A 21,643-nucleotide genomic window follows, 5' to 3' on the forward strand; every position below is an offset into this window, starting at 1 on the left:
AATGGCCCCAACTTGACTCCCACAAGTGCAAATGGTACACCACCTTAAAGGGGCAACAATGGGGCATCCAGGCACCACAGGGGAAAGGGTGGTGGGGGTTGTGACTTACGACTGGGAGGGGGGTTTGGCTTTACGTTTGGAGGTGGAGGGGGCTTGGCTCTGGCCTTTGAAGCTGGTGGAGCGGCCTTGGACTGGGGTGTGGCAGATGTACCTGGGCCAGCACGGGGTCTCTTGCTCACTTAGGAGGTAGCACGGGAATGGGAAGGGCGGACAGGAACGGGCTGTGACGTGGAAGGAGTGGACAGGGCACGGAGGTGGGCACATTTAGGGACGAGACGGAGTGGGCCAGTGGGTTCAAATAGGTCAACACAGGATAGGAATTATTTCTTAGGGGCAATCGGGGTGGACCTGGATGAAGGTGTGGGAGTGAAAGTAGAGGGAGTGGTCGTGACAGGTGTAGGTATGCGTGACGTGGGTGCAGGTGACTGGACAGTATGCTGAGGTGTGGTGGATGTGTGTTGGGTGGGTGTCTTGAAGCGTTTGAGTGTCTTGGGAGGAGGGGGGTGGACACAGTGGGACAAGACAGGCTGCCAGTGTAAATGTATGTTGTCCGTGTGTCTGCAAGCTTGGTGACTGTGCTGCATGTGTCAACCAAAGTCGTTGTGGTGAGTGCAGGTGTGGAGTCTGGGGTGCATGAATGGATGTCTGATTTTGTGGTGACTGCCAGAATGGGGTCAGCAACAGTGAATGGGGGTGCAGTGCCTGTGAGTGTGCATGTAGAGTGTGCATGTAGAGGTGGAAGAGGTCGACACACTGGGGGAAGTGGATGTTGGTGTGTGTGCCTTTGTATGTTGGCTGTGTGTATGCCTGTGGTGGGAAGTGTGGTGCTTGTGTTTTTCAGTGTGCTTCTTGTGTGTTTAGGTGTGTGCATGGCTGTCAGAATGTGTGCCTGGGACTGGTGAAGGGAGTGGGGTGCTGGAAGAGGTAGAGGTGGTTGAGGGGGGACGGAATGGCCAGGGACACTGGCTGCCATCAAAGAGGAGGCCAGAGCCTGAAAAGATCTCTGAAGGCCAGACACGGCACCGTAAATGCCATCCAGGTAGGCATTGGTCTGCTGCATCTCTGATGGTAGCCCCTGTATGGCATTGACGATGGTAGTCTGCCCTACAGAGATGGTCCTCAGGAGGTCAATAGCCTCCTCTGTGAGGGCAGCAGGGCTGACTGGGGCAGTGGATGAGGTGCCTGGGGCGAAGGAGATGCCCACCCTTCTGGCTGAGCGGGCACGGGCAACTCGGTGGGGAGCAAATGGGAGGGCGGTGATGGTATGAGGGGTGGCGGAAACTGACACAGAATGGGTGGGACCACTAGGGTCTGCCACCACCAAGCAGCTCCCATCGGAGGAGGCATCAGAGTCACTACCTCCAGTGGTAGTTGCCTCCCCCGTGGTACTTCCATCGTCCTCCAACCCACTGGTCCCCTTGGCGTTGCTCGACTCTGCCTCCCTGGAACCATGGGCCACTGCATCCCCACTTGCCGGTGCCACAGCTCCCTCGCCAGATGATGCTGATGTACACAGACAACACAAGAGAACAGGGATGGGGAGACAAAACATGAGAGAAACTTGTAAATAGCTGAATGGAGGTACATAACTGGTTCACACATACTCCCACCCTGCAGATATTCCACCATGCAGCACCTACCGCTGTACACATGGCTATGCCCCTGACTAGTGGCCACAACCCTGCTCTACAGCCATTTCCTACATCACAGAAGGACCTGAGGTACTGCAGACCTGTCCTTTACAACCTAACTTGCCATGGGGGCCATGATGTAAAATGACATCATTCAGAGTCCCTGCCAATAGACAGCATACATACTACAGCACACTCACACATCCATCAAGGAGGCATACAATGGTTTCTGTACTCACCCCCTTATGTCTGCTATGTGCAGCCTTCAAGCACCCATCCAGGTCCAGATACACCACCGCCAGAATGCAACGCATTAGGGGGGTCAGGGCCCTACGGGCACCCCTTTCTCGTTGGGAGGACTTCCCCAGCTGGGCCTCGCAGGTCTTCCTCGCCCAGGGCCTGCAGGTCCTCCCACTGCTTCCTGCAGTGGGTGCTCTGCCAGTTGTAGACCCCCAGGGTCTGCACCTCCCTGGCAATGGCATATCAGAGTCCCCTCTTCTGATGGGCGCTGACCTATATGGAACACACAGAAAAAGTAACACAGAGGTCATCCAATGCCCATTAGATATGCTGGCTATACGTCCCCTATGGGACGGACACTCACAATAGCATAGCAGGACCTCACACACGCAGCATGTCATGAATCCCATGACTGTACAGTGTCAAACATGCACAAATGTTTACAGCCATCTATCCCCATTACACACATCCATGTCCCCCAATCCACCTACTCACCTGTACCTTTGGTCGACCCTATAGCTTGGCGTACAGGGGTAGGACCCTGTCCACCAACTTGTCCAGTTCCTCTGTGGTGAAGGCCGGGGCCCTTTCCCCTGCCACTCATGCCATTTCTAGGACCAGAGTCAGGACACAGCAGCACACTCACTGGAGTACCTGCATGCACATAATCCGGGAGTCAAGTGAAGTTGGGGTGACGAGATGTCATGCGCTCCGAGGCAGTGTGCACCGTCACCGCCGGCGGCGATCATGATACGCTCATCTTCCCCATTGACAACCACGTTAACCAATGAAGGGTCGCATGGGGGTGAACACCGTCTTAAGCTATTACGACAACCGCCAGCGGTATGAGGTCACTTCCACTACAACATTTCTGGATTACAGGGGACAGACATTTTGGCCATTACTATGCAGTTATTAATTTCTCATTTGCCCCATGCAGGCCCTATTGTCCCCAACCCCCATAGGCATGAACACATATACTCACCACAACAGTCCTGATGTATCATTGAGGACATGTCACTCCAGTTTAACATCCTACTATGTATATGTGTTATTGACTTGGATGCCACCAGTGCTGAATATTTAACATGTTGGGCAGATGTATGTGTGTTAATCACATGCGTTCCTAACTCCTCCTAGGTACAGACCCATGTGGTGAGGGGGGGGCCCCATTGGTGTATAGACCACTTGTTGATTTGGAGACCCTGGTGCAGCATCACATCATTACCAATTACAGACTCAACCATGCTACTATTCTTGAACTTTGTGTATTACTAGATCCAGCACTGAGACCGGCTATTCGGAATCAGCATGCCATCCCTACTGAAGTGCAAGTGCTCTCTGCACCCCGTTTCCTGGCCACAGGCTCATTTCAAGTGACTGTGGGCATGGGTGCAGGTTTTTTCACAGCCAATGTTTAGCATGATACTGTCCAGATTCCTGAATGCATTTGTACCACACCTGCAGTCCTGTGTGAGGTTTCCCCAAAGTGCTGACCTCCCTGCCATCAAGTCAGACTTCTATGCTTTTGTCAACATTCCCCATGTGATAGATGCCATCGGTGGAACCCACATAGCTCTCATCCCCCCAAGAGTAAGGGAACAGGTGTACAGAAACAGGAAGAACTTTCACTCCATGAACATTCAATTGGTGTGTACTACAAACCAGTACATCTCACATGTGAATGCTATGTTCCCTGGATCAGTCCATGATTCCTTTGTGCTGGGGAACAGCAGTGTGCCACACATGATGGAACAACTACAAGAGGACATAGGATGGCTCATAGGTAAGTGTGTCTGAAACTTTTTGGCACATAGCAGACAGCCAGGCTGTCTGCAACTGAGGGTTGTCAGTGACAGTCCTGTTTTGCCCCCTTTTGCAGGTGATTCTGGCTACCCCAACATGCAATGGCTCCTGACACCAGTGAGGAATCCTAGGACAGATGCAGAGAGGAATTGTTGACTTGTTGAGGCCCATGGATGTACTAGGAGGGTGATAGAGCGCACATTAGGTCTTCTGAAGGCTAGATTCCATTGCCTCTATATCTCTGGGGGATCCCTGGCCTATGAGCCTGAGAAGGTGTGTAGAATAGTGGTGGCCTGCTGCATGCTGCACAACGTGGCTGAGAGTAAATCTACTCTCCTCTTGGAGGAGGAGGGGGCTGTATATCCACACCAGCTTCCTTAGCGAGGGGATGAGAGTGATGGTGATGATGAGGAGGGGAAAGATGTACACTTCAGGAACCAACTGATCCAACTGTACTTCCAGTAACTAAGTGGTACTAGTTGATGCTATGGTTATCTGTTCTGCATACTGTCGGTATGCATTACCCTCTATGGAGGTTTTGGGTCTATAGACATTGTCACTGTGACTAGGTTTGCATGGACATGTGACATTATGGACAACTTGTTAGACATTTCTGTTGGCACCACCCCATGTTATGCGTGGGGTGCCATTCCTGCAACAAAGATATGAATAAATGATTTCAATGACAGTTGCATGCACACTTCAGTTTGATTCAACATAATGACAGGGGACATTTACATTGGCAAACAGGTGTTTAATTTGGTGTCAGGGATGCCATGGTGCTCTTTACAGTTATGGGAGTGGGCTACTGGTGGATGTCCACACTGGCTACATGGTCTCAGCGATTGTTGGCAGTGATAATATGTCCATCTGTTATTTACAAGTTTAGGGGGTTTTATTGCACAGTGTGGATGGTTGTTCAGTGGCACACTTGGGGGACAGTCCTTATCAGAGTCACTTCTTAGAGAGGGCCTTGGTCTTGGCAGGTGTTCCAGTGCCATATCTGGGCCTGAGGGACCGTTTGGGTGCCTGATGTTGGCCTGTACGGGTTGAGATGCTGGTCTCCTGTGTGTCCTCTGATGGTGGCACAAGTGCAGTTGCTGCTGCTGCTGTTGTTGGCTGGCCTGTATCTTGGCCTGTAGTAGGGGCTTCATGGTCTGTGGGGGTCTCAGGCTCTGGTGGCCATGGTGGTATTGTGCAGTTTCCACTGCTCCATGCTCTCTTGGTGTTGGGCTCTCTGCATCTTTGACTCTCCTCCAGGATGGCCATAATCTGGCCCATCCTGTCCTGGGTATGGTGGTATGCTCCCACAACCTCAGAGATCACGTCCTGGGCTGCAGCATCCATCCAGTGGCATCCCCATGGTGCCACTGATGCCCTCCCACTGGAACTAGCCCCCTGTGCCTGTGTCCCCTGCACAGGTCTGGCGGTACCACTTGTACTGGGGCCATCGTCATCCTGCCTGTTAGTAGGTGGTGACTGTGGCCTCTGTCCTTGTGTTCCACCAGTCTGTGGCCTGGATACCCAGGTGTAGGACTGGTTGCCCTGGGCTGATGTTGGTGGGTGGATGGTAGGGGTGTCAGTGGTGTCCTGGGTGGGGCTGCTGGATAGTGACAATCCAGGACTGTGTGAGGGGCCAGGGTATTCCTCACTGTCCAGGGTTCTCTCTCCAGTGTCCTGGGTGGGGCATCTGTCTCCATGTGGGGCACTGCTACTCCTTGTCCTGTCCGTCAGGATGGCATGGGTGGTGGTGCCTGTTGGGGGGAATGGACATGTCTGTTACAATTGCATAATCGGATGGGGTGCACAGGGCTGGGCTGTTTTGTACAGGTTTTCCACTTTTGGGCCATTCAGGGTTCCTTTGTGAGGTTGCCATTGCATTTTGCTTAGGATGTGGAGGTGCGTGTAGGTGGTGTAGTGCCTTTGTGATTACTTGCAGGGGTAGGTGGCTGTGCACAGGGGGAGGTATGTGGGCCTGTTGGTGGAATTGTGGGCACACAGGGTGACTGGATGTAGTGATTGTGGCCTGGGTGGGGTAGTGGTCCTGGTGGCTGTTGGAGGGGTTGCGTGGTGCATGCATTACAGGTGTGATGGATATGGGGTAATTGTAGATGACTTATCTGAGTCCATTCCTCCAGTGAGTCCATTGAGGCCCTCAGGGGGCAGGATGGCCAGTACCTTTTCCTCCCAGTCAGTGTAGTGGGGTGGTGTTGGTGGAGGTCCTCCCCCAGTCTTCTAGACCTCAATGTTGTGCCGGGTGCCATGCACCTCACCTTCCCGCACAGGTCGTTCTATCTCTTGCGGATGTCGCACCTCATTTTGTGGCATGGATGGTGTCCCACTGCATTGACCTTGTTGACAATGGTCTGCTATAACTACATCTTCCTGGCGATGGGTGTGTGCTGGACCTGTGCCCTGAATAATTGTGGCTCAACCTTCAGTATCTTGTCCACCAGGGTCCTTAGCTCATTTTCTGTGAAGCGTGGGTGCTTGGGGGGGTGCCATGGTGTGTGTTGTGAGTGTTGTGTTGTGTGGATCAAGGTGAAGGCGCTGTTGTGTGGTTGGGTGTGTGATTTGTGTGTTGTGGCATTCAGTGTCTGTTTGTGGAGTTCTCAATCCCAGTTGTCCTATTGTCAGTGCAAATGATTGTGGGGTGTGTCTGTGAGTGTTTTATAGTGTTGCCGATGTGTGTCAGGTGTGTGGGTTTCAAACTTTCCAATGTGTGCAATTCTTACTGTTGAGTCTCATTGCTGGCCGTGGCGCTCTGTACCGCCAATGGTCGTTCGACTTCCACTGACCGCTGCGGTGATTTGTGCATCATTATTTGGAGGGCGGTGAGTTTGTGTGCTCATCGGTGGCGGGGTGGGATGTCCAGCATTTTCGCCAACAAGGTCCTGGCGGTGACTGGTGGCATGGAAATTTTTGTCGGATTCAGATTTTTGCATCTTTACATGGCGGGTTTCTGTTCACCGCCAATGGTGGTGTTCTGTTCAGAGTTGCCACGGTGAGGAACATTCTTTACCGCCATGTTCATAATGACCCCCTATATTTATTTAACTCTTATATGAGGCCCGTTTATAATACACATGTGATTAAGGTAGTAGTTTTTGAACCCCATAAAGGTGGCTCAGCTGTTACTCCTCCAATGGCAAAGACAAAAAGGAAGTCTGATGATACTGGACAAACAGGAGTGGCAAATTCTTTGGAAGTGGGAAGCCAGTGTCTCCAAGCATGTGGATATGTCTTTGGACAGTTTATCTGATAAACTTTTCAATAAACCTGAAACTCTTATATTGAACTGTTTTGACTCATGTAACCAGAGATTAACTATGATTGAAAATGGATTTTTGAATCCATCGAAGCTTATCAAACCTCTCGTTAATTTAGATGTTGCTATTATGCCGCCTGCATCTAATGATATTGACAGGTACTGTCACATTAAGGGGGTCATTATGATCTCGGCTGGGAAACCCGCTGACATCGGCGCTGACGGTCAACAGAAGACCGCCATGCCATTGGCGGAAATTACCGCAATCGCCAGCATGGCGTTCCAGACCGCCATGTTCTTTATGAGGGCCTAAGTCTGGTTTCCATAGGGTGCCATCTGTTTCCTCCCGGACTCAATCTAGTGGCTCTTGGGGGACATTTACAGGGAGGATGTCTCTCATGATGTTAATGAAAATGCCAGACTTTCAGATATAGGACATAGCTTTGTAAGTGCACAACACTTTAATGGGCCTCTTGGGCCACACTTAGTTAATCAAACTTCATATGAGGAAGCTGACATAACTGGACAGCGATCTGTGGACTTTTCTAGATCATCTATGTTGCTGAATGCTCTTAACTTACCTCCGGCTGCCATCCCTTTCATGTTAGTCTTGATAAAGATTCCACCTCTTAAAGATAAGACCTCTGAAAACTTTACACATTTAAGAAATAAGCTTTTTCATTATATTAGTGGGATTTGAAACATAACAAGATTGTTCATACAACTTAATATGGCCAGGAGAATCTCATGGGTGGGTAGTGACTCCAATATTTACAAAGGGAATTCTATTGTGATCTACTTCAGTAATGCAACAATGGCTGGCCTTTTCTTATTGCAGCTGAAGCTTTTCTCTAGATAAGGAGCGTAGTCTTCATTTTAGCCTTCCCTCTTTCTAGTCTTGACCACAGAGGCTGAGCCCACCTCTGCCAGAGATATTCCCCGCCTCACGTCAGTCCACTTTTCCTTGAGTGTAGCAGGCTCATCTTGTAATCACATTGCTGTGCAGTCGAACAGCTCAGCGAGAGAATGATGACTGTCGTGTCATGCCTGGCAGTATGGCACAACCTGCTGGAATAATGACTTGGACACCTTTAGTTGTATTTCACACTGGACCAGCTGGCAGGTGCACACAGACATTGCTTGTTCTGAGCATCCCCACTGACCACGCCTGCTAGCCCATCTTTATTTTTATAAACTCGCCCCATGTGACCTCGGGGCATACTTCAATTCACACCTTCTACAGTGGGAGACCACCTGACTCCCCTCTGTCATGATTTATTCACAATGGTAGTGCCCGCGACCAGTTACGTCACTGGCGTGACACTACGGACGATGGCGACGGTATGCGCAGAAAGAAAACTGGTGCATGGTGTACGGTGAGTGGGGAGTGCCCGTAGGTGCAAGATGCAATGCACCCTGCATTCGGCACCCAGGCAGCACCCAGCCTGATGCCTGGCCTGGGAACCGCAATATCTGACATGACACTCGGCTGATCAAGTGCGCAATCAAGTGTGGCAAGTGTGTGCACGGGAAGCCCAAGCTTTGAGGCCCTGACAGGATTACAGTGCAATGCAGGGCAGCTGCAGGATCGTTGCCTTATTGCAAATTGCAGCCCTGCTTACGTCCCTCATATCCTATCTTTACCTGTAATTTGGTCACCGCTGCTGCCCAACACTATCCATTGCCGTCCATCACCAGCAGAGACAATGACTCCTGCGACCGCAGTGATTACTCCTCGCAGTGACTGCTCCACCCCCCCCTTTCTTCTCCTTGGACCGGCAGAACAGAACGAAATGATCAGACCATGCAGGACCAGGCAGGACTAAGCAAGGCTGCAGGGCTGCCCTCAACTAACTCATAGACTACCAGGAGCATAGAATTTGTAGTGCAGGATGTGGTTGGAGCAGGAAAAGCCCAGCACCAGCAGTACTAGCAAGTGGCCTGCCCAACACCCTGGGCATAGGCCAGATCCAGTTCCAGATTCAAATCCAACCAAGTTCACACTTTGCCCCATCACCCCCAGAGCAGAGGAAGGCCTGAGTGCTCTGAGTTGGTGTGTAGGTGAACTTGCAGGTGGCAGATACAGAGAAACACAGTGAGCGTGGCGCACACAACAAAGTGAATTTGAGCGCCGGTCTGTATGGAGGGAAAGAAGGGTTAGTTCCACCTCACCTGTTTGAGACCCCTGACTGCTGAAGTGGCCCAGCCAGGCCAGGTGCAGCTTGCAATCAGGGGTGTGCTCCTGCCCTTCCATGAGGTCCTTTTACGTTCTGTCTTCCTCAGGTGAGGCATCTGACGACACCAAGGAAAGCCCCAAGCTCAACCGAATTGATGTCATCAGCAGCACTAAACTGCCAAAGATATTGCTGACTTACCTGGCTCTCCTGGCAACTTCAACTTCACCAGTGTCTCAACCTTGTCCACTCTGCACAAACTCCCCTGGAGCTACACTAGCCTTGTCCTGACTTATCTGGATCACCTGGTAACTTTACCTTCACCATCACCTTTACCAATTCACCAATTCAGTGGCCTGCACCCAGTCTGCAATCAGCAGAATCCACTGCAGCAGTGCTGCAGCTCCATTGCCCCCAGGACAGCAAGCACTTAAATCCAGATGTCGACACCACTGACAGTTCTCTGGACCGTAGTAGTGCTCTAGCAGCAGCCCAGGCACACCCGCCCGAACAGCCACTGAAAAACCCCCCATTGAAAATGGTAAAAACATAGGGTTAAGGCCACAGGGAGAAAATCTATCTACTCCATTTTTAACAGCCAATTTAACTGCTCCAAATCTCTAACCAGATTCAATGCAGTGGAGCAAGAGGGAGATCCAGAGGGGCTGAGTAACACCCCGAGCCCTTCTAAGGTCCACTCAAGCAGCAGCTTTATCCATCCCCACGAGGTTACTTGAGAGTGCCCAGAAAAACAGGTACTCACGGCATCCCAAATGGGACCACCAGACTTCACTAGGCCCATCACCCAGCTAAACACAGGCCTTCTGACAAATAAGACTTCTCAACAACATGGAGCTTCCTCTGCCAGTTCTCCTTAAGCAGGCAGACGTACATCACTTATTGTAATCACTGATCACACAATCAAAACATGCACAGTCAAAGCGGCACAGTACTTGCTTCTCACTAGAGCCATCAACTCAGAGGCATAGGTCTCCAGAAACCGTACATGACCAGCACCTGTGACTCCAGTATCTACCCACCTTCAACCTGCTATTGACGACACAAAGTCCCAGGCTCAGGCACCCCATCCTTCGCATCCATAAGCATATGGTCACCCAGCACCAGCGCAATTCTAATGTATCCTGAATACAAGTCAAGGGGATCATTTGACCTGCTGAACTGGGGTAACGTTCTTTATTTGTTGAGCCAAATGCCTGACAATGTGAACCTAACCATCACCGACATGGTTTCGGTGTAATTTTTACCACCCTGCTTAACTCGAAGAAACTAAACCACCCAGGTGACTTGGACTTCCAGTGCAGTGACAACCTGGTTTCGGGGGCAGCAGGGCTTTTAAGGAACTAGGGCATTCAGGTTACTTCTGCCATCGAACCTGCATACCCACATTTTTTTACTCTCAAGAAAGGTAACTGGAATCCCATGTCCTGAAAAAAAGCAACCAGTGCACTTTTAAGGAGCGTACAAAGTAAACTGCCGCTGTCCCCCACTCCACAAGGTGCTTTACTATCACCACATTTTTTCAAAGACCCTGCTCATCGCAGCAACAGCAAGGCAATTATGAATAAGCAGATCAACTTCTGGAGCCTCAGAGTCAAAAGGAGAACTCAATATATGCTTCTGGAACATTAATGGTCTATTTGACAAACTAGGTGACAAAGAGACACTGAAGAAATCACCTGGTGATTCCAGGGTATGGGAACTACTATGTGCCAGACACAAAAAGTGCCCACTACGGTCGTCCAAGTGGAGGGTTAGCTATTTACATCCACATGCCTTACAAGCGAGCAATCTTAAGCGTCTGACTAATTGCAGCAGCCTACAAATCATTCTACTCACTCTGAACCAGGGTTCCCAAAACCTCAACTTAGGTCTTACGAATATCTATATCCCTCAGCAAAAACAATTATGAACTGGCGGCTAAAGCATACATGGTCATGGAAATTGCAGAGCTGCAGGACGGTGCCTCCCGTCTCAGGGAAGATCGCTAATAAATGATCTGGAATTTATGACCCTACGAGTCACGAATGGTTGCTTCAACACAGACCAGCGGCCATCCTTTACTTTTCACAATCAGACGGTGTACAGGTTAATCGACTTTACGATTCTTTCTTCTCCCTTGTTTCAGCAAGTTTCCAAATTCCAGATCTGAGTGAAGTGAAAGCGACCACTTACAAGAGCAGCTCCTTATTACCACCATAGACCACCATGAACCAACACAATCACAGTACCACAATCCATAATGCACACAAATAACAGTAAAAAGCCCAAAGGGTCATCAGATACCATTCTTGGTCTATCAGAGGACGCCAAATAAAAGTGGATCAAAATATGACTGCGCAACTACTGTACAAACAGCCTGGGATCAGTTTGTTGAAGAGTTTGTGGCTTCCTGGCTGCACAAATCATGGCTGTCCAGGCACAATAAATGCACTAAGGAGCCACCACTAAGCCAGGAAACCAGGACACTAAAATGAAATCTTAACAGAGCCTTACGTCCATGTCAACAAAATCGCAGAGATGTAGCCATAAAAATGCATGTGTTCAAATTTAGAATTGCCTACAGGAAACACCTGTGGGAACATCAAAGAGATGTGACAACAAACTTAGCAACCACGCTTTTGTATGATCTTAAGATGAATAGGTACGCAAGATTCTGGAAGCAGGTGAATAGCCTGAATAGTTCAACATAGCTTAAAGTCACAACAAATATTTTTGAAGCGATCTGGCACCAGAACTTTGGCCCTTCAAGTCACAAATTAACCCAGGAACAAGGTATAGCTGGCCTGACATTTGCAGCCACCCAAACAGAGGCACCAAACCCAAGCAGTCTATCCATTCAACCGTAAGCAGCTGAGTAGCTTCCTGCCGCACTTTTCAAAGAAGATAAATCCTTTTGGGCAACTCATCTTCATAATGGCATAACCTCCTCCAATTTCATTCCATATTCATGGAGAGGCTCAATAATCTCCTGAATCCTTAAAGGGGGCTGAGCGAATGATCCAGTCAACTATCGGCTAAAAGCCCTTCTGGACGTTGAAGCCAAGCTCTTTGTGGGTTGCCTCTGGGAAGAACTAGATGCCCAGGCATCGGATAAAGAACTAATTCCGTTCAATTATACCAGCTTTTCCATAGGGGCAGGCACATCAGCCAACCTTATGGCGGTATCATTACTGTTTGATTAAAGCAGGTGTGCCAAACTGAGGAGGCTGGCCTGGTTTGTAGTTGGTACCTAAGGTACTTGCACCTTATACCAGGTCCAGTTACCAGGTCCAGTTATCCTATGACTAGCATGATCCCAGTGACACAGTCAAAACACACTGACAATCAGGCAGAAATTGGGGGTAACATGCCATAGATAGATTGTACTTTCCTTCACAACCCCCACCCCCCCAAATGAGGGACAATAAGGCTAACTTTGCCCAGATGAGTCTTCATTGTCTGAGTGGAAACATCTGGAGAGTCCATCTGCATTGGAGTGGTTACTCCCAGATCTATGTTCCACTGTAAAGTCCATCCTCTGTAGGGAAATGGATCACCTCAACAATTTAGGGTTTTCCCCTTTCATCTGTTTTAACCATAAGAGAGGTTTGTGGTCTGTCTGAACTATGAAGTGAGTCTCAAACGTCTTCAGGGCCCAGAGCACAGAAAAGGCCTCCCTCTCTATGGCTGACGAATGCTTTTCTCTAGGGGTCAACCTCCTACTGATAAAAGCAACAGGTTGATCCTGGCCCTCTGAGTTTAGTTGTGATAACACTGCCTCAACCCCCAGTTCAAAAGCATCTGTCTAGACAATTAACTTTTTAGAGTAATTTGGGCTTTTTAGGACGGGTGCATTACACATAGCCTGCTTAAGCTCCTCAAAAGGTTTTTGACAGCTGTCTGACAATAATACCTCCTCATAGGTGTTAATGAACCTCCTGTAATACCCAGTGAGACCAAGAAAGGCTCTGACCTGGGTCTGAGCAGTAGGGGGAGCCCAGTCTAAAATAGTCTGGATCTTCCCCTGTAGTGGTTCAATCTGTTCCCCACCAACTAGGTGCCCCAGATAAACCACTTTCCCCTGCCCTATCTGGCATTTTGAACCCTTGATTGTGAGGCCTGCCTTTTGCAGGACCTCTAAATCTTTCCACGGGTGGCCCATGTGGTCATCCCGGGTGGACCTAAATACAGCAATATCCTCTAGATATGCTGCACTGAATGCTTCCAGACCTTAGAGGACTGTATTCACCAGCCTTTGGAAAGTAGCAGGTGCATTTTTCAGACCAAATGGCATAACTGTAAATTGATAATGCCCTCCAATGGTTGAAAATGCAGTTTTAGGTTTAGCACCTTCTGATAATTTGATCTGCCAATACCCTGCAGTCAAATCAAAAGTACTCAGATACTTGGTAGATGTCAGTGTATCTATGAGCTCATCCACCTTGGGTATAGGGTGAGCACATGTTTTTGTAACTGTATTGAACCCTCTGTAGTCTACACAAAACCTAATTTCCCTTTCCCATTTTGACTATGAAATTTGGGGACAAGCACCACTGGCCCAGTGGCAGTCTGAGTGCTCTATCACTCCTAGGTCCAACATCTTCTGAACTTCAGATTTAATACAGTCTGTGACATGGTCAGGCTGCCTATAAATCCTACTTTTGACAGGCAAACTGTCTCCAGTATCAATAGTATGCTCACACCAAGTAGTCTGACCAGGTGTAAGTGAAAAGAGCTCAGAGAATTGGCCTAGGAGGTTCTTGCAGTCCTCCTTTTGCTCTGCTGTTAGGCAGTCTACAGGACACTCTCTCCACTGAGCCATCAGCTGCAGTGTTAGAGAATAGGTCAGGTAGAGGGTCACTCTCTTCGTCCTTCCCCTCATCAGTGGCCATGAGTAGGGTTAAGTCTGCCCTATCATAGTAGGGTTTCAGGTTGTTCACATGAAGTGCCCTTAGGGGACCTCGTGGAGTGCCTAGGTCCACCAGATAGGTGACCTCACCCTTCTTTTCCGCTATAAGATGTGGGCCACTCCATTTGTCTTGGAGTTATCTTGGTGCCACAGGCTCCAATACCCACACCTTCTGTCCTGGGTGTTACTCAGTCAGGACAGCCTTGTGGTCGTGCCATTGCTTTTGGAGCTCTTGGCTGGCCTCAAGGTGTTTAGTGGACTTTTTCATGTACTCAGCCATTCTAGATCTTAGGCCAAGCACATAATCCACAATGTCTTTTTTGGGAGCTTCAAGGGTTGTTCCCACCCCTCTTTGACAAATGCAAGTGGACCCCTAGGACCCCTAACGTGGTGACCAAAAAGGAGCTCAAAGGGGCTGTAGCCCACTCTCTTCTGGGGTACCCCCTATAGGCAAAAAGGAGGCATGGCAGGAGGACATCCCATCTCCTTCTGAGATTCTCAGAGAGCCCCATTATCATGTCTTTGAGAGTTTTGTTAAATCTCTCAACCAGTCCATTTGCATGTGGATGATAGGGTGTGGTGAATTTATAGGTTACACCACATTCCTTCCACATTGCTTTTAAGTATGCAGACATGAAGTTACTACCACTGTCTGATACTAGCTCTTTAGGGAAGCCCAACCTGGAAAATATTCCCAGGAGGGCCTGTGCCACTGTAGGAGCTGTAGTGGTCCTTATGGGTATGGCCCCCCTACACCCCAGAGTTCAGCTGTGTCAGACTGAAGCTCTTCTGGTGTAGGTTTTGCACACAGAGTTGGCTCCTTCTCATCAAAAGGGGAATCTCCTGGAGAGGGAGGGATAGTGGAGAAGGGTTTTCCCTTTCTACACCTAGTTTTTGGGAGAACTTGGTCCATTGTTCCAGGATCCAAGTTTCCCCTGTCCTCTTTCCTTTTTGGCCTGAGAACTGGTAAGAGCAAAGATGTGCTCTGGAATGCCCAGCATAGCTGCATGAGCTTCCAACTCCACTTCAGCCCAAGCTGAAGTCTCCAAATCATTGCCCATTAGACATTCTACCGGTAGGTCAGTGGATACCACAACATTTTTAGGACCAGTAACCCCCCCCAGTTGAGATTCACAACAGCCATGGGGTGGCTAACAGAGTTGTTAATGGTGTCAGTAGCTTGGTACTGCTGAACAAGTAGGTGTTGCCCAGGGGCTACCAGTTTTTCCATCACCATAGTGACACTGGCACCTATGTCCCTGTAGGCCTCAACCTGAACACCATTTATTAGGGGTAGTTTCTTGCACTTATCCATATTAAGGGGACAAGCAACCAAGGTGGCAAGTTCAATGTCACCATCAGAAACTAAAACATCCTCAGTGGTCTCCCTAACTAGACCAACCCCCACTACATTACCAAAAGTGAGACAAGCTACACCCTTAGATTGGCTATTTGTAGAGTTTTTTCCTACCACCACTACTATTACTAGGGGCACTTGAGGAAGCAGTGGGGGTTGTGGTTGTGGGAGGTTTGGTGTTCGCCTTGGGGCAAGTGGATTCACTTGCCCAATGGCCTTTGCTTTTACACAAATAACACCAAGGCTTTTTCTGATGGTTGGAAGAGGATTTGGCCCCACTACCCCCAAAGGATTTTTGTGGGCCTGATGAAGACTCTGACTTTTTATATTTGTCCCCACCCTTGTCATGTGACTTACCATCCTTCTTCTTCTTGTCCTTGCCACCCCCTGTAAGAGCTTTTCTGCTCAACCTTGTTCTGACCCATTTGTCTACCTTCTTTCCCAATTCTTGGGGAGAGGTCGGATCTGAGTCCACTAGGTACTGGTGTAACAAATCAGACACACAATTGTGAAGAATATGCTCTCTCAGGATTAGATTATATAGACCCTCATAATCAGACACTTTGCTGCCATGTAACCAACCTTCCAAATCCTTCACTGAACAGCCCACAAAGTCTAGCCAATCTTGTGAAGACTCTTTTCTGGTTTCTCTGAACTTAATCCTATATTGTTCAGTGGTTAAGCCAAATCCATCCAAGAGTGCTGTCTTCAAAACACTGTAATTGTCTGAATCATCTTCTCTGACATTAATTAGTCTATCTCTCCCCTTGCTAGAGAAGGACAACCACAAAATAGCAGCCCACTGTAACCGAGGGACCCTCTGAACTTTACAGGTCCTCTCATGTACAGCAAACCACTTGTAGATGTCATCCCCCTCCTTGGAAGGAGAACAATTGTATGCAAGTTTCTAGAGTCAAATGTGTTTTCTCTGACACTGTAATTTCTGAAACTACTATTGCTGCTGCCACCATGGGGAACTAACTCCAACCCATGTATTTCCCTTCCACAGATAGGGCTTCCCTATCTAAGGCCAACTGTTGCTGTTGCAGCCTCAGTCAGGCCTCCTCCAACTTCAGATTTCTGAGTTCCCTAACTAGGGAGTAGTCCTCAGGGTTGGATGTGTGGGACACTTCTGAGACTGAAGTGACATGGGAATGTGCAGAGGCTAATCTTTCCCTGACTGATGGAACCCTAGAGACCTGGCCTCTAGGTGTGAATGGATCCATACTTGTGTGTGACCCCCTCCAACTACCAGCTACAGTTGTGGTTTGTCAGTGGGAAGATGAGTGGAAGGGCCACCCTCTGCATCTTCAGGACCCTCTCCTGAATCTACCTGGTTAGAATCTCCCTCCACCTCCTCTCCTACCTGGTGACCAGACTGTTCTTGGCCATCCTGGAGAAGGAGGTTCAAAAGGAAATCTTTGTTTGGGTTCTTCCCAATCCCTAGGCATCTCTCCAAGCAAAGCCCTCTCAAACTTTTAAAGTTTAGGTTCTCATAAGTAGTTTTGATAACCCTAGGGGTGGCCTCAGAAGAAGACATAGGCCCTCATTACAACCCTGGCGGTCCCTGTTAAAGTGGTGGTAATACCAGCAACAGGCCGGAGGTAGAAAAAATGGGATCACGACCATGGCAGAAACCGCCAACACAGACGTCAGTTTAACATTCCGACCGCCACAGTGGTAGCAACAAACACCGTGGCAGTCATCGCCAACAGACAGACGAAAGACAATGTACCGCCCACACTATTACAAGGCACCAATCTGCCAGCTTTTCTGGGGTGGTACCAACGCCATCAAAAGCATGGCGGAAACAGTACACAGAAGGGAAACCACTCACCTCTCAACACCCAAGGAAGAACTAGGACGCCATGGAGCCCAAATTGCAGATCCTACCCATGTTGCTGTATCTATTAATACACCACAAAGTGGAAAGAAGGGGGCGAAGGCGACGACGACTGTGAGTACTGCGCCTAGCACATAGGGGAGGGGAGGAGGAAAAGAGAGTGACACACACACGCGACATGCAACACCCCCATCCACAACAACATACGCACACACATATCCAATAACATCACAGATACACCCCGTCACCCACTGGAAGAACGCAAGGACCAAACAAAATTAGTTTAACTAGTGTAATATTCGAACAATCAGATAGATCAAGAGAACAGCTAATAATCAGTATACACAAATATTTACAGCAAATACACAAGTCCGTACACTGTCCCATGAAATGTCCGTGGACCAGTGGTCCCAAAAAGCATGGGCGAAGCCGACACATGACACCTGCCTCAAAACGGAGAGAACACTGCAGGGGCATTAGGTTGAAAAAAAAAACAGGCACCTCAGAGGGAAGGGGGGGGGGGGTGGCACCTCAGCCGGATGATGGTACAACGCCACTGCTCCTCGAGGGGGCTTAATGCCCACTGCCTGGTCCTGGGGAGTGGAAAGCCACAGTCTCTCAAGTCTCTCAAGTGGGTTCACTGCCCACTACTTGGTCTTGGGGAGTGCAAAGCCACAGTCTCTCATCTCTCCAGTGGGTTCACTGGCCACTGCTTTGTCCTGGGGAGTGCAAAGCCACAGTCTCTCAAGTCTCTCAAGTGGGTTCACTGCCCACTGCTTACCCTGGGGAGTGCAGAGCCACAGTCTCCCAAGTCTCTTAAGTGGGTTCACTGCCCACTGCTTGGTCCTGGGGAGTGCAAAGCCAAAGTCTCACAAGTTTCTCAAGTGGGTTCACTGCCCATTGTTTGGTCATGGGGAGTGCAAAGCCACAGTCTCTCAAGTGGGTGGTTTGCCCACTGCTTGGTCCTGGGGAGTGCAAAGCCACAGTCTCTCAAATGGATGCCTTTCTCCACTGGTTCTGGAGGGGGCTTTGTGCCCAGAGTGCTTCATCCTGCCAAGGACTGGGTGAGTAGATGCCTTTCTCCACTGGTTCTGGAGGGGGCTTTGTGCCCAGAGTGCTTCATCCTGCCAAGGACTGGGTGAGTGGATGCCTTTCTCCACTGGTTCTGGAGGAGGCGTTGTTCCCAGAGTGCTTCATCCTGCCAAGGACTGGGTGAGTGGATGCCTTTCTCCACTGGTTCTGGAGGTGGCTTTCTGCCCAGTGATGCTGCACCTGGGGTGTGGCAGTTGACTTAGTATCACCTGGGTGTTTTAGCCACGAGAGGTACCAGGAACAGGTAGCATGATACTCCATGGAGGCAGAGCCACACGCCATCCTGCGGCGACTTAGGCTGCCAATTGCTTGTTCGTGTCACTGCTGGAGGTGGTGTCTCAAGTGGCGTGTCCAGGGTCCAGGATGCCGCCTGCAGACTCTGATGGCTGCACACTGGGGATGGGGGTGACGTCCAACAGAGTGGCATCGACTGTGCACGTGGCGGTGCTGATGGTGGTGCAGGTGGCTGTGTCTCCGGCGGAGATGCCGCCAGTGCTGGCCATGGTGAAAGTGACTGTTGTGGTGGATGGAGACACCATACCGTCACTGGCAGCCTTGGATGGCTGATCCTTGTGGAGGATGCTGCAGACTGACGGTGTGGCAGCGGCGGTGCAGGTGGCAGTCAGAGCGGCGGTGGTGACTGTGGTACATGTGGCTGCCATCCCTGATGATATGGTGGTCACCAGCCCCTCACCAGGAGATATTGTGCCCAGAAGTGATGTGCCCTTTGGCTTGTGACCTTCCCCATCTTGACAGTCGCTGCAGGGACCTTGGCACTGTCCACTCAGTGTTTGGGCGAGGCCTTGCTGGGTGGGTGGTGTGACTGTCCCCTGCTGGAAGCCGGACCCTTTTTGACCTTTGCAGGTGGTGGAATAGGGTGGTCCTTCTTTTCTGTTGGTGGCACACTGGCAGCTCTGACGTGTGCCCCCTTAGACCGTACTGGAGTAGCAGGGACCACAGCGGATGCAGATTTGGTGGCTGAGGTGCTGTGCTGGTATGATGATGTAGTGCATGCAGGTGTGAGAGGAGACGAGACTGGAAGGGAGGTGGATGACGTGGAGGAGGGGGACACAGTGGAAGAACTGGATGTTGGTATGTGTGTATGGGTATGGTGCTTGTGTGAGTGACTGAGGGATGTGTGGTGCTTATGTTTGCCTGAGCCACTTTTGTGTGTTGATGTGTGTGCATGCTGGTCTGATGGTGTGCTTGGGATAGGCTGAGGTAGAGGGGATTGGGTCTGGGTAGTGGAAGTTGGAGGGGGGAGGCTGGACACAGGGACAATGGCTGCCATCATTGCTGAGGTCAGAGCCTGAAATACTCTCTGTTGGGCCGCCACGCCAGAATGAATGCCCTACAGGTATGCATTTGTTTGCTGCAAATGACTCTCGACACCCTGGATGGCATTCAGAATGGTTGACTGCCCAACAGTGAGGGATCTCAGGAGGTCAATAGCCTCTTCACTGAGGGCAGCAGGGCTGACTGGGGCAGGGCCCGAGGTGCCTAGGGCGAAGGAGATGCCCACCCTCCTGGGTGAGCGGGCACGGGAAACACGCTGAGGGGCTGATGGGAGGGCGGTGCTGATAGGGGGGGGGTGGCGGCTGTATCTGTTGTTGGGGTGGGCACAGAGCTGTCCGCCACCACCAGGGAGCTTCCATCTGAGGAGGAGTCGCTGTTGCTGGTATCTCCTCCTGTCCCTGTCGTTGAGCTCCCCTCGCCCTCCGTCCCACTGGTGCCTTCACCCTTTTTGGATTCACCCACCAGGGCCATGTGGGATGCAGCTCCCTCCGTCGCCGGTGCCTCTGCTCCTCCGCCAGATGATGCTAATGCACACAAGGACAGGGTGGCAAAACAAGAAGGGGGGGGGAGACAGAAAACACACATGGTCAATGCCAGCAACACCACTACCGTTGGCGGACACAACACACAGGGGGCAGACCTATGCACTAGGCCATGCACTAGCAGTTAGTAGGAAATTCACCAGGCCATGGGGTACAATGCCTAACACCATTTGCTGCACATCTGGAACCCACAGGAGCCTGCCCAGTTGTAAATGCCCACTATAAATATTGGGGTTGTAGTGCCTCAGAGCCTGCCCAACAAGAGACCTATCCTACCAAGTTCGCCCTGGCCTAGGGGAACCCACAGCACACATCCCCCACCCAGACACTTCGTAAAGCACGCAGAGTCAGCTTAATGACACTGTACCACATCCTTGTGGCTGCTGTGATGGCCTCAAGCGCCCATCCAACTCCGGATATGCCACCGCCAGGATCCGGAACATCAGGGGGGTCATGGTGCGACGGGCACCCCTTCCACGTTGGGAGGCCAGCCCCAGCTGTGCCGCCGTCATCTTCTTGCTCCAGCGGCGCAGGTCCTCCCATCCCTTGCAGCAGTGGGTGCTCCGTCTATGATTGACCCCCAGGGTCCGCACTTCCTTGGCGATGGCACGCCAAATACCCTTCTTCTGTTGGGCGCTGACCTAGAGGAAAGGTACAGGAGGAAAGGAAATTACTCACCTGTTTGGACAGTCATACTCATTGCCCACCAGTTCCCACCCATGCCCTGACCCATATACACTCACCATCCTCACATGCAGGCCTCAGCCCCCTCCCCCATATGTATCTTCCATCAACACCACTCCAAGCAGGCATTGCCCATGCATCACGCTCACAGTGTACTCACCTGTTTGTCTGGAGGACTGTAGAGTAGCGTGTACTGGGGAAGGACCCCATCCACCAGTTTGTCCAACTCCTCCATAGTGAAGGCAGAGGCCCTTTCCCCAGACACTGTAGCCATTGTCTCTTCCAGACTCAGGTCACAGCAGCACTTGCAGTGTAGTTCCTCTCCTGTTGAAGGTCAGGTATCAAGTGAGTGAACATATAGAAAATGGCGGTCACATCAGCCGCAGTGCGTACCGTCACCACCGGCGTACATCGTCATTGGCTCCTGGAACCCATAGGGCCCAATGATAACCAATGGTAAATTGTGCAGCGGTCTTTGACCGCCTACCGCGACACTGCACAACGCCAGCGCACTTACCTCATTTCCCCTTGTTCCTCCTCACAAGTCAGGCAGCCGCCGTTTCAGGGGGGCACATGGCATGGCACCTAACTGCGTCACAGCACAATTTGGCAGATATATGGACAAACTACGCCACACACGGATTTACTCACATTACTGCAAACACACTTGTGCAACCTATGTGGTACATGACCCTCTGCTCACCATTCTCCTCCATAGGGCACATCCGCTGGGGGAGATGA

The sequence above is a fragment of the Pleurodeles waltl genome, chromosome 5 (genome assembly GCF_031143425.1).
Source record: "Pleurodeles waltl isolate 20211129_DDA chromosome 5, aPleWal1.hap1.20221129, whole genome shotgun sequence".
Classification (NCBI taxonomy): domain Eukaryota; kingdom Metazoa; phylum Chordata; class Amphibia; order Caudata; family Salamandridae; genus Pleurodeles; species Pleurodeles waltl.